This window comes from Camellia sinensis, chromosome 6 (genome assembly GCF_055761805.1).
Source record: "Camellia sinensis isolate YWXY chromosome 6, ASM5576180v1, whole genome shotgun sequence".
NCBI lineage: Eukaryota > Viridiplantae > Streptophyta > Magnoliopsida > Ericales > Theaceae > Camellia > Camellia sinensis.
Window position 1 is genome coordinate 32,270,081 of NC_138966.1, and position 12,936 is coordinate 32,283,016.

Below are 12,936 nucleotides of genomic sequence, written 5' to 3' on the forward strand. Positions count from 1 at the left end.
CTATCTCACTGAACGTCATTGTTTTCTCATCAATCTTTCACAAATTAAACGACGGGCCATGAGGGCCATTGCACAATCCAGCTAATACAAGTTGATCTTAACAAGAAACCAAGAATGAAAATAAAACCCCAAGAGGCCTAAGTGTCTAGACCTTACTCCAAAAGTGTTTGTTCAAATCAAAAGACGAAACAAAGTATAAGAAAATTTCAAATACATAAAATTTCCCTTTAAACAAAGCAGAGGACAACCATTGAGATGAATTTGCTGACCTGAAATCTACAAGCAAAGGAGAAGGATTCTAGATCTGGGTACCTTCGTTCGTGCAGTGAAACTTTTTTTTTTTTTTGGCAATAAATCTTCCAGATCTGGCATCTCCATATCTGGTTTGCGATTGGGTGACGACGACATTGCGACAGGGAGAAGATGAGGGAATGGAGAGACAACGGCAATGGAGTAAGGTTGATCTGCGAGAGACGACGACGATGGTAGAGGAGAGGAGAGAGATGGCGATGGGAAGTAGATGAGAGAGACAACAAGCAAGGGTTGAGAGATGGTGGTAGTGACGACGATTGGGAGGAGGGAAGAGAGAGAGAGAGAGAGAGAGAGAAAGAGAGAGAAAGGAGGATAAAAAAATGAGAGGATCAAAAAATGAATTCCACATGTGAAGATATATATTTTTTTAATTTTAAAAATAATCTGCGGATTATGCGGGCGGGTTTCGGATTTGCACAGATAGAGTTGGCTCTGACCTGAACCCGATTTTATATGAAAAAATACACCCGCACCCGCCCTATTTATGCATGCGGGTAGGGTCGGATTTGTGCGGATAGGGTCGGTTTGGGCGGATTGTGCAGATCGGATAAACCATTGCCCACCCCTAACTATATGCCACTTTCAATTTTTTCAAGTTTCAAATTTTAAGAACACAAGGGATAATATATTACTTCAGGAACCATTAATATTAATTTAAAATAGGACGCTTGGTTCGTAAATTTATATTTAAATTTTATTTTGTTAAAAATTCATACGTTAAAATACTTTATTTATAAAGATTTACTTAGTCAAAATGATCAAAATATCCATATATATATATATATATATCATACACAGACTAAGTTTCATATTTTGGACCCTAAGGTTCTCTCTCTGTCTCTGTCTCTGTCTCTTTCTCTCTCTCTCTCATCTTCGTTATCAGCTCTCTCTCTTGTGTCTGTATATCGGTACAGTCCATCTCTCATCACTTCTCAGATATAGTCCTAAAGAAGACGATCATTCTTTCTCTGCGCGGACCAGCAATCGAATCACAGGGGACGTAAAGATCAGTGACGAAGACTTCAGTCACAGGGGAGTCTTCGATTCTTTTTGATTCGTCAATCGAAGCATTGTTGCTCGGAGGATCTAAGGGAGGCTGCTCTTGTTGTTATTCTGGATCAAATTTCATTGGTTTTGATTTTAGTGGTTGATCATTTGTTGAGAGCGAATATATATCTATATATATTTTGAGTGAAATGTTTGATCTATTTGATTCTGGTGAATATATATATATATCTATAGTGTTGTGATATCACCCCATGTGAGGGGTGATATTCTTTCTCTTCTGCTCGTGTGAAACCAAGTTAGAGCTTGGATGAAGAAGTCAAGAATGGCGACATCGAATTTGGCGGAGTGCAGAGCATGCGAGAGCGTTGAATTTGACACCACAAATCTAGAGTGATCTGCAGAAGAGAACTGGCTAACTTCTTTTCTCCTCGGTGTATAAATAGAGGAAAAGAGAACAGAGTGAGAATGAGAAACCAAGGAAAATGTAGAGAGAGTGAGACAAAGAGTCCCTTTGTGTGAGAGGGGGAGCTCAGTGGGAGTTGAGTGAAAGAGTCTCTTCTTCCATTGTATAAATCTCTTTGTAATCTCTATTTATAGTGAATCTACAGTTACTCTTCCATGGACATAGGCATTGAGGCCGAGTCACGTTAAATATTGCCTCTTTGAGTATGTGTGTGTTGTTTTTCTACTTGGTATGATTTTTAGAGGGTCTTGGGTAGGATCCCAGATCCCCAATAATTGGTATCAGAGCAAGGTGAGGAAAAACAGAGCGTTTTTCTCCAATGGTCCAGAAATTAAGTTGCTCGAAATCAAGTTTTGAGCATACTAGGAGGAAGGTCTCGACGAGATGAATCTAGACCCAGAAAAATTAACCCAAACGAAAACTAGGGTGTACCTTACGCATCCTCTGAAAATGGCGAGTGAAAACCACTCTTGAACATGTGCCATACGCGCAGCAAGAGATTGAAGAAGATCATTGTTCACCAAAGTCATAGTGTTTAAATATTAGTTGAGGAAAATATACCACAAGGTGTGGCTCTGGCAGATTGGATAAATTGCTGTGGTACTACTTGGTTGCATCCTTAAAAATTAATTTTTTTTAATGGAGGATAATGCAGCCCTGACGCAATGGATGACGTCATTAGTAGCAGGCAAGCAGGTCTAACCCGATCTAGATTCGACTTAAGAGGGGTCCGTGGGCGATGATGTCAAACAAAATGTTCTCTCTGTTAACGGAATATTCTTGGAGTTTTGGAAAATTGCAATGAGGCCCAGATTTTTTCAAAAATTATGGTGTGGCCCAACTTTCGAAGATATTTTCAATGAGCCCCCGGAAGTGTAGTGAAGGTTGGTCCTAACTAAATGGATCATTTCGAACGTAACCGCGAGGTTAGAATAGTGGGATTCTAAATGGTTTTTGAAGATAGCCAAAATATGAGAGTTCGTCATCTTCAATAGTTGGAGAGGGTTGCCAGATATTGTAGAACGTTGCAAATTCACTAAGAGGTTAGAATAAGCAGATTCTGACCAGATTGAACAGCCAAATATAGATCGAGATAGATCATTTAAGACCAAAAGAGATCAAGCTTGATCAAGTGGTGGATAAAGAGAGATTAGGATTGGTTTGGGGCAATCAGAGGATTACAGATGATTATCTCCAGAGTTGATCGGAAGACCTAGTTCAATCAAAAGTCCAATCATCGACTTGACAGATGATTGGCAACTAGTACAAGCTCAAAAAAATGTTGTGGCAATTAGAGTTACTATATACGAGTGGATACTAGTGGTATGTGGACGAATAGAACAATAGTTGTAGAGGAGCATACTGAGCCCAAGCATAGAGGTACAAAAGCATGGATGGGTACGCAAGAGTATCGTGCTAGATGCATATGTACAATGTAGAGAAGGTTCGGACAGAATGTGCAACAAAGGTTGTTGAAAGTTCATAGGAACTTCTAGACATAAATTAAGACAGGTAAAATGCAAGAGTGAGTGCCAATGAATGGAAAAACTCTTTTCTCTATAGTGGTTTCTTTAGTTCCATGGCAGCGGAGGATAGAGTTGATGTGGATCTTTCAAGCGAGCTCGATGCAGGGAGACCAGAAGCCATGGATGTGAGCACTATGCAAGAAATTTGTCAACCAGCAATCTACTGAACAACAAATTAGGGATTGCAAAGGTACAAACAACAAGCGTATGGGAAAGCTAGGAGGTTGTTTAGAAGTGCAGAGGGCAAAGGCTAATAGTTTAGAGGAAAAGCTCCGAGCAAAGAAGACAGACCAAGCAAAGCGTGTTGTTTGGAAAACAGAGAGTGTTTTCTGTTGCTTCAGTTTTGTATTGTGATGCATGGTAGGTTAGTGGCATTCTAGAGAGAAACTGCAATGTCACTAAGCACTTAAGGGAGTGCATGACATCCCGGGCAGAAGGTGCAAGGCATCTAATCAGCGGGTGCTAGATATCTTTGTTACGCAAGTTCAAGCATAGCAGATTAAGACATTCGAGACAGGAAGCGTGGAAAAGATCTGTGGGAGATAAAAGCAGAGACGCTCTCCAAATCAAAGAGTGGTGTGAATTGAGTTGAGGATATATGATTCCCTCATCCTTTTGTATCTCTGGTGTATGCAAGCATCTCAGTGAGGAGATACATGTTAGATTTTGAACGTGACAAGATTAGCAACAGTGTGTGCTGCGAATCACCTTACATGGGTTGAGGGGGTGATTGTTGTGATATCACCCCATGTGAGGGGTAATCTTCTTTCTTTTCTGCTCATGGGAAACTAAGCTAGAGCTTGGATGAAAAAGTTAGGAATAACGACACCGAATTCGGTAGAGTGCGGCACATGCGAGAGCGCTAAATTTGAAACCGCAAATCAGGAGTGATCTGCGAAAGAGAGTCAACCAATTTCTTTTCTCCACAGTGTATAAATTGAGGAAGAGAGAGTAGAGTGAGAGTAAGCAACCAAGATATATGTAGAGAGAATGAGACAGAGAGTCCCTCTGTGTGAGAGGGGGGAGCTCCCTTTGTATAAGAAAGAGAGCTCAGTAGAAGTTGAGTGAGAGAGTCTTCTTCTCCATTGTATAAATCTCTTTGTAATCTCCATTTATAATGAATCTTCGGTTACTCTCTCATGGACGTAGGCATTGAGGCCGAGCCACGTTAAATATTGTCTTTTTGGACGTGTGTGTGTTGTTTTTCTACTTGCTATGATTTCTAGAATGTATTGGGCTGGACCATAGATCCCCAACATATAATTGATCCTTTTGAGTGAAATGTTTGATTCTAGTCAAATGTTTTTGAGTGAAACCCCTTATTAATATTTGTTATGTTTAAACAGATTACAACACTGATCTGTTTAAAGTGCCTCAACACAACACAAATCTGTTTGGGTTTGATTTGAATAGATAAAAAAATAAGAGTTTGAATAGATCACTCTCTCCCATCTTTAAAAGGTTCATATCTGTTAAAAAACAAAGCTTTGTTGAAATTTAACAAATAGGAAAAATTGGATTAGTTAATTTCAACAGATAAAGAAAAATTAGTACAAGAATTTCAACAAATAGAATTTCACATAGACATATTTTAAACAAATAGAATAAAAATTTCAACACATATGTGTTAATAAAAATTAAAAGGACAAAATTGGAAATAAAATGCCTTATAAAATAATAAAATGCACTTTTCACTACAATACTTTACAAATATTGTATTTCTCACCCAAAAAAGAAAAAGAAAAGAGAGTGATGGGACCTAATGCCTTATACCTTATTCAGATTGGATTTATCACCAAATAAGGACAAATTATATATTAACTCGCTAAACTATTGTCCCATATCACTTTATCTCCTTAAATTAAAAATTGTAATACTTAACTCTCCTAATCTATTAATTCTTTTCAATTTAGACCTTAATGATGAAAATATCATTTTAACTATAAAAGTAAATTAAACTTTACCCATTTGAACTATCACTCAATATCACTCTACCCTCTCAACTAAAAAAATGTTTGATTTTCAACTTAAAATACAATTTTAAAGTTTTTTTTAATAATTTTTTGAATTTTTTATTTTTAGTAAATATTTTTTTCATATTTTAGTAAAAAATTTTAAATTTTTTGATGCATCTAAAATTTAAATATTTGTGAAGAAATTAAATTTTTTTTATTATTAAAGATGGAAAAAATAAAAAGCTAGTATATTTTTAAATTTCTTATATTTAGTGAACATTGAGATTTTTTCATAATTATTTCGTTGTTTGGTTGTCAAATTTTTAAATTTGTTCCTCTTAACAAACTAAAAATTAATTTAGCGGTGAATGAAAAAATAAAAATAAATTAGAAAGTCCAAATTGAAAGTGATATTAGGTAGGTGATAGTTCAAGGGGATAAAATGTCATTTATCCAATTAATGAAAGGATATTTTAGTCACAAAGGTCCAAATTGAAAAAACTTAGTAGATGATGGGGATTAGTTGTTACAATTTTTAGTTAAAGGAGGTAAAATGATATGACACAATAGTTGAAGGGGGTAAATTCTAATTTACCCTTAAAATAATAATGTTATATATAATATTGGATAAGTTATTTTTACCTAGGATGTATATGAGAAAATGTTGAGTTAAATCGGCATTAAAATAGATTTCATATCTAAATATATACATATATATATATATATATATATATATATATTTATATTTGCACGCCACAATGGGGAAAGTGTTAAACTACTAATGTTACAAAGCTAGAAAGGTTGGTTTGGGATAATCTACAAAAGTCAAAAAAGTTAAAAAGTTCATACTATTTGGGAGAAACTTGTAGAACTACCCAAAAGTCAAAAAGTCAACAAGGGTAGAATGGTCATTTTGATTTTACCACAATATTTTATTACACATATTTTCTTAAAAAGTTAAGAAGTTATCTCAAATATACATATTTTTTTGGAAAAGTTGGTCTAAGATCCCTGCCTAACTTTTGATAGGAGGAGAGGTCCACAATAATATTTTTTGATTCCTAAGGTCCCTCAACTTTATTTTACGTTGTAAAATACCTAATTTACCCTTCTTTATAACATAAGTTTTTTTGGATTTTGGCAAACTGAATATTCTATTGTTGTTTTGTAGAAGATTTCACGGGGATGGACTTCACGGTGGAGATTTCGTAGGGATTTTGCAAGTGTTGCAGTGGACTTGACGATGGAGATTGCTATGATCGTGCAGGTGTTACAGTGGTGTTGATCGTGTAGGTTTTACGTGGAGTTGAATCAGGTATGTTTTCGATGGAGATTCCACATGGATTTTGATTTTTGTTTTAAATTTTATATAAGGATTCCGATTTCATATTAGTTTTTCGAGTGTATTTTTGCATTAGGTTTTTGTTTTTAGTTTTGATCAATTTAAAAGAGAGGCTAGCTCAGTGAAGTTGTTTATGGTTTTTGGATTTGATTTTTCATTCTCTGTTATTGATTAATTTTAGAGAGAGGCTAGCTTGGTAGAGTTGATTTTGATTTTTGGAGTTTATTTTTCATTATCTGTTTTTGATCAATTCAAAGAGAGTTGACAGTGGAGTTGATTTTTATTTTTAGAGTTCAATTTTCATGCTCTGTTTTTCATCAACAAGCTTATTAATGATAAGTTTTGTTCTCTATTTTTTCAAACCAGAGAACTTTCTTTAAACCAAAGATAAGTGTAAATTTCTTATCATTTTTTGTTTTCTAAGTTTTGTTCTTTGTTTTTTTTTTTTCTGCACTTTTGTTGGTATAGTCTAGAGAAAATTGCAAGTTTGTTATTATAATCCAACGAAAATCATAGAGAAAATTATAAGTTCATATGGACATATTATTATAAGTAAATGTAGATAAAATCACAGGGAAAATTATAAGTTTGTAGTTCAGTGAAAATCACAGAGAAAATTGCAAGTTTGTAGTCTAGTGAAAATCACAGAGAAAATTATAATTTGTTATGGACATGTTATTATAAGTTTGTTATTTTTATTTTTTATTTTTCTCTCAATTGAATGTTTTGTGAGCATAACAGATCTTCTTTATGAGTTTATCTGTGTTTGTGTGGAATAGTTAGCATTTTTGTCAATTTGATGTTATTGTGTTTTTGTTTTTGTGATCTTGAAAGTGAATATATGTTCTTAAATTTCTCTGGACTTTTATTTGTAGTTTAGAGAAAATTATAAGTTTGTTGTAGTTCAGAGAAAATTATAAGTTTGTAATTCAAAGTAAATATAAGTTTTTGTTTCTCTGAGCAAAAGTTATTTTTTGTGTTTTTTCTTTCAGTTTAAATGGACAATGCAGTGTTTTTTGTTATCTTGGAGGTGTATATAAGTTTGTAAATTTCTCTGGATTTTGATATGAGTGCAATATTGCACAATCACATAGAGAAAATTGTAAGCTTGTAGTTCAGTAAAAATCACAGAGATGCTTATAATTTCATAACAGATATTGTGTGATTTTTGTCTATGATTGTTTTTATTAGTTAGCAGTAAATTTCTCTGTGATTCTCTCTAGATTTATTAAGTTTTCTGTGATTTTGTTTTTGTTATCTTGAAGGTGAATATAAGTTTGTAAATGCCTCTGGACTTTTATTTGAGTCCAGAGAAAATTATAAGCTTGTTATTATAATCTAGAGAAAATTATAATTATTAGAAATTTCTCTGGACTTTTATGTTGTTCTTGTGAAGTGTTTTGATATTAAACAAATTATTTTTCTTGTTTTTTCTTTCAGTTTCGATGGATAGTGTAGTGTTGTTGCTGTGCAAATATAGGAATGGTACTATTGTCATTAACATTTCATGAGAATTGAATTTTGAGGAATTAGTTAGCATTTTGTGTAAAACATGGGAGAATTTGAAACCTAAGACGACGTGTATTTCATATTCTATTGTGGGTCATCTGAATTGTAGGTTCAAAGTAATATTGAATTTTTGAATATGTTGAGGGTTGTTTATGCACGTGATATTGATATAGTTGATGTTTTAGTTATTAAGTGTAGTACTTCTGATCAAGAGGATGAAGTGGGGTATAATTAGGTAGATGTTGTGCATGGTGAATGTGATAGGCTCGTGGGTATTGAAAGGAATTCACTCTCTAAGTTTTGTTCTCACCAAGAAAAGGTGTTATTGTCAGCTAGTTGATGAAATAATATTACGAGTGTTGGACAAAAGTTTGAGGGTAGTGTGGTTGAGTTCTGTACTGTTTTATGCAGGTATGCTATTGAGGTTAGTTTTCAGTTTACGTATGTTAAAAATGACAAGTTGAGGGTTACGACAGAATGTGCATATAAGGAATCAAGGGGATGTATGTGGCATGTACATGCTTCATTTGAAAAAATAAATGGGTTCTTTTACATAAGAACTTTGAACAATGAACAGACGTATGGTGTGGTGGTTTATACTAGTAAACATGCTAGGATGACTTCCAGTTTAGTTTCTGGGCTGATACTTGAAGAGGTAAAGGCAAAACCTTTAACTCGTCCCGTAGATGTTGTCAAAGAAATGAAAGACAAGTATGGGGTCTCAATCAGTTATAACTGTGGTTGGTTGGGGGTTAAAAAAGCAAAATGTAGTACAAAAGGGGATTCTTGTTTGTCATTCGATCAATTACGGTGGTATTTTGATGAGGCATTGAAGAACAATCTAGGTAGTCGTTTTGAGTTAGATTTTGAAAATAACAAGCTTTTCAAAAGAGTGTTTGTGGCTTTTCATGCATACATTGTTGGTTTCAAATATTGTCGGTCATTGCTGTTTCTTGATGGAACATTTTTGAAAGGACGATACAAAGGAGTTATGCTTGTTGTGACGGGGAAATATGGGAATGAAGGTAATTGTAAATATATCTAATTTTCTCTAAGTATGTGAATTTTCTATACATGTGGGAATTGAGTGAATTTTCTATTTTTGTGGTTATGTTTTGTGATTTTTCTCTGACACTTTGAATTTTCTTTGGTTTTGGCCACTGTGTGAATTTTCTTTGGATTTTGGTCAGTGTGTGAATTTTCTCAAAATGTTGTCATTGTGTGAATTTTATCGGTAGTTAGTCACTAAGTGAATTTTCTTTGGATATTGTCATTATGTGAATTTTCTCGTAGTTGGTCACTAAGTGAATTTTCTCTGGATGTTGCCAATGTGTGAATTTTCTCTGGAGGTTGCCATTGTGTGAATTTTCTCTGGATTTGGCCACTATGTGAAGTTTCTTTCGATGTTGGCAGTGTCAAATTTCTATGGTTGTTTATTGTTCTAATTTTCTCTACATGTGTATATCTAATATGCTTGTTCCTATTTGTTTTGTAGGTTTTTTTCCTATAGCTTTTGTCGTTGTTGATGCTGAGAATAAAGACAATTGGTATTGGTTCCTTGAACATTTATGTAATGTATTGGGATCAGAGAGGGTGATAAGTTTTATATCAAATCGACATTATGGTATTGTGGAAGGAATTGCTAGGTTTTTCCCTAATTGCTATCATGGATTTTGTCTTGAACGTCTAAAGAGAAATTTGAAGGACAGGTTATCATGTAGAAACACAAATTTGGTTAAGGAAATGATTGTGTCCAAGTTTTCAAAGTATGCATATGCGCCAACAAATGCATCATTCCATTTCAAGTTAAATAAATTAAAAAGTGAAGGAGGAGACATTGTGAGTGTTTACTTGAGAAGTTTACCATATGAAAAATTGGAGTGATGCATAGTTTAAGGGGAAACATTATGGTGAGATGTTTTCAAATGTTGTTGAGTCATTCAAGTCATGGATGCTGCAGCTCGACTTTTTTCACGCCCTCTTTCGGAAGTTCGAATATAAGCCCTATAGTTTGAACTCTCGCGGTTCTGAATCTAATCTCATAAGTGCAATGTGAAATTGATAAACACCAAAGAGTCCAAATTTGACAAATCTTTTAAAAAATCGATTTTGAATAAAAAAATGTCCAAAATGGACTGCTTTGCAAAATACAGAGTCGACACCTAAATATTTTTGAAAAATTTAGGAAACCCATGACTTGTGCCAAAGGCCACATGTCCGTCATCACCAAGATTGTCTTGGCTCAGGAACTTACGTACGAGATGGGAAGGTCATAAATTGAGCACCCCCGCTCGCCTGATCAAAGATCGGCCTCTACTAATTATGATATGATTTTTATCAACAATATATGCTTTTGTTCCCTTTTTTTTTTCTTTTAGGCTAGCATTTACTAGGTGATGTGCGCACACAAGGTATAGACTAGTTTGCTCAAATTAGAACAATTCAATTTTATGTTTGTTTTTTGAAAAGGGTTTGATTTTGCCACTTAACAAAGTGGGCTTAAAATTTGTGAATTTGTCACTTGACAAAATAGGCTTAAACGTACATTCATTGAATCATTCCAATTCATACAATAAGCCTTCATCCATAGCCATTCAAGCAGTTATAGCACTTAAGCAATTAGCCTCATGGTAAGCATACTAAACATGACAACATCAACATTTCATGCAAGATGCTAAAGCGAGTAAAGGCTTACCTAGTACTCCAAGCTAAAAGAGAAACTAGTTAGAAAAATGCATGATTTCTAACTTTGTGATATGACTAATGCAACACATGCGATATGCAATTTACTAGGCTCGGCTACTAAACATGGCATATGAAACAATTTGATAACATATGGTCTAAGCACGTATTCAAAGAAGTATTAAACTACAATGCAATTAGAATGATGAACCGAGCCTCGGTGCATGTAATACGAGTGGATGCAAACATGAAGAATGCTAATTGAAACATGATGTCCCTAACCATCATAAGCAGTTAAATAAAAGGGAGAAAGACGTGGGGTTGGAAGACATACATATTATCACATCATTTCGCTCTTACGAAGGAGAGTCTGAATGAATAAACTAGCTAACTAGCTAACTAATTAAAGCTAAGCTAAAGCTAATTATTACAAACCAAAATGAATAGCTAGTTAAACTACTTAACTAATTATTACAATAACAAATGAACTAATTATGCTAACTAAAATCATTACATCATAACTAGTTAACTACTTAACTAATTAAAGAATTACAATACAATTGCAATTAATAATTAAACTAAGCAATTAACTACTTCGCCTCGAGAAATGTGAAATGTTCATGCACATGCACGGTTTCCACCCGAAAACACAGCTGTTTTGCTTCCGAATGCCTCTGTTTGCATAGTTGAACACTTTTAGAACAACTTTGCTCCACCTTAACAACAATCTGCTGAGTTTTGCATCAGTGGCCAGCCGACCAAAGATGAAGGTTGCCGGCCACTAGCCGGTCATTGAGGTGGTGTGCTAGCCACCTGTTGGCCATGGAAAGTGGCCTGCCGGCCACTGATGCCTAGGTTCATCTTGTTGCAACAAAGGACAAACAGAGCATATACAGGGTATTTTCAAGGATTGTCTATACAACTCACCTCTTCTTTTCATGAATAAACCCAAGGAGTGGTGAGCCTAACCCACAAACCACCAATTCAAGCAATTTTATTGCATGATGGCTTGTGAACCCAAGAGTGCAAATTCAATAAATGCAAGAAAAAAAAAGATACAAACCTCCTCTCTTTTATGAAAGATCAAGGGAAGTGGTTGACCTTGGAGACTTGGATCATTTTACCACTAGCAAGTATGAAATGGTCCAAGCTTCCATGTGTTCAATTAACGTCTGATTGAACAAAACCAAGACACAATCAAATTTTTTATCTTTGCACAATTGTAGTTTCAACTTTTAGTTACTCCTTTTAATTTACCAACCATCCTTTAATCAATTAAGTCCAATGGTGATTTGAGTCCTCTAAAACAGAAAGAAGTGTCAAATAAGGGGTAGTTTAAGGCAAGAGAAAGGTGTCATGCCGTTGATAATGAACCCCCAAAGGAGGATTAAACCATTAAGCATGGACCTCAATCTCAAGCTTAAACAATCCCAAGGTTAAAATAATCCTCAAAGCAAACAAAGAGTGAAGAAATGAGAGAGATTGCAAAGATTATGCTTGTTGAAATTAAGTGAGAAAAACACTAGAACTACATATCAACTCAAACAAGTGGTGTCAAAAGGCCTAAAACACCAAGCTTGTGAGGACACTTACACTAGAAGTATGCAAAACAAGACTCAGATGACTTAACCAACCCAAAATAGAGTTAAAACAATCCAAATCAAAGGTTAAAACATGCTGGAATTAACTATAAATGGCTAGAAAATTAAGCTAACACATAACATAAACTAGGTTAGTAAAAAAGACACAAGGAGGGGAGGCTAACCCTTCCGAATTTGGACTTCAAAACATGATTTTGGCCACTGAAAAAGCTTTGAAAATCAGTGTTTAAAAGCTTGAAAAAGATAATAAAAGGGTGGAAAACACAAGGGCAATGGCCTCCGAAACAAGGTATAAAGAAGGGCTATCAACCCCTCAACCTTTAATGGCCTTAAACCCAAGCTTCAGCCTAAAAAACACAGAGTTTTCACAGCCCAAAACAATGGAAAAATAGTAGGAATAAAAGCAAAGCAAGCAAGCAAATAGGTAGAGCTTTATACATCTTAAAGAGAAGAAGCAATTCCAAGAAACAACACAAGCAAACAACACCCTCTAGAGCTGAAACCAAGCTCAAAAGTACCTCAGCTAAAAAGTAAAGAG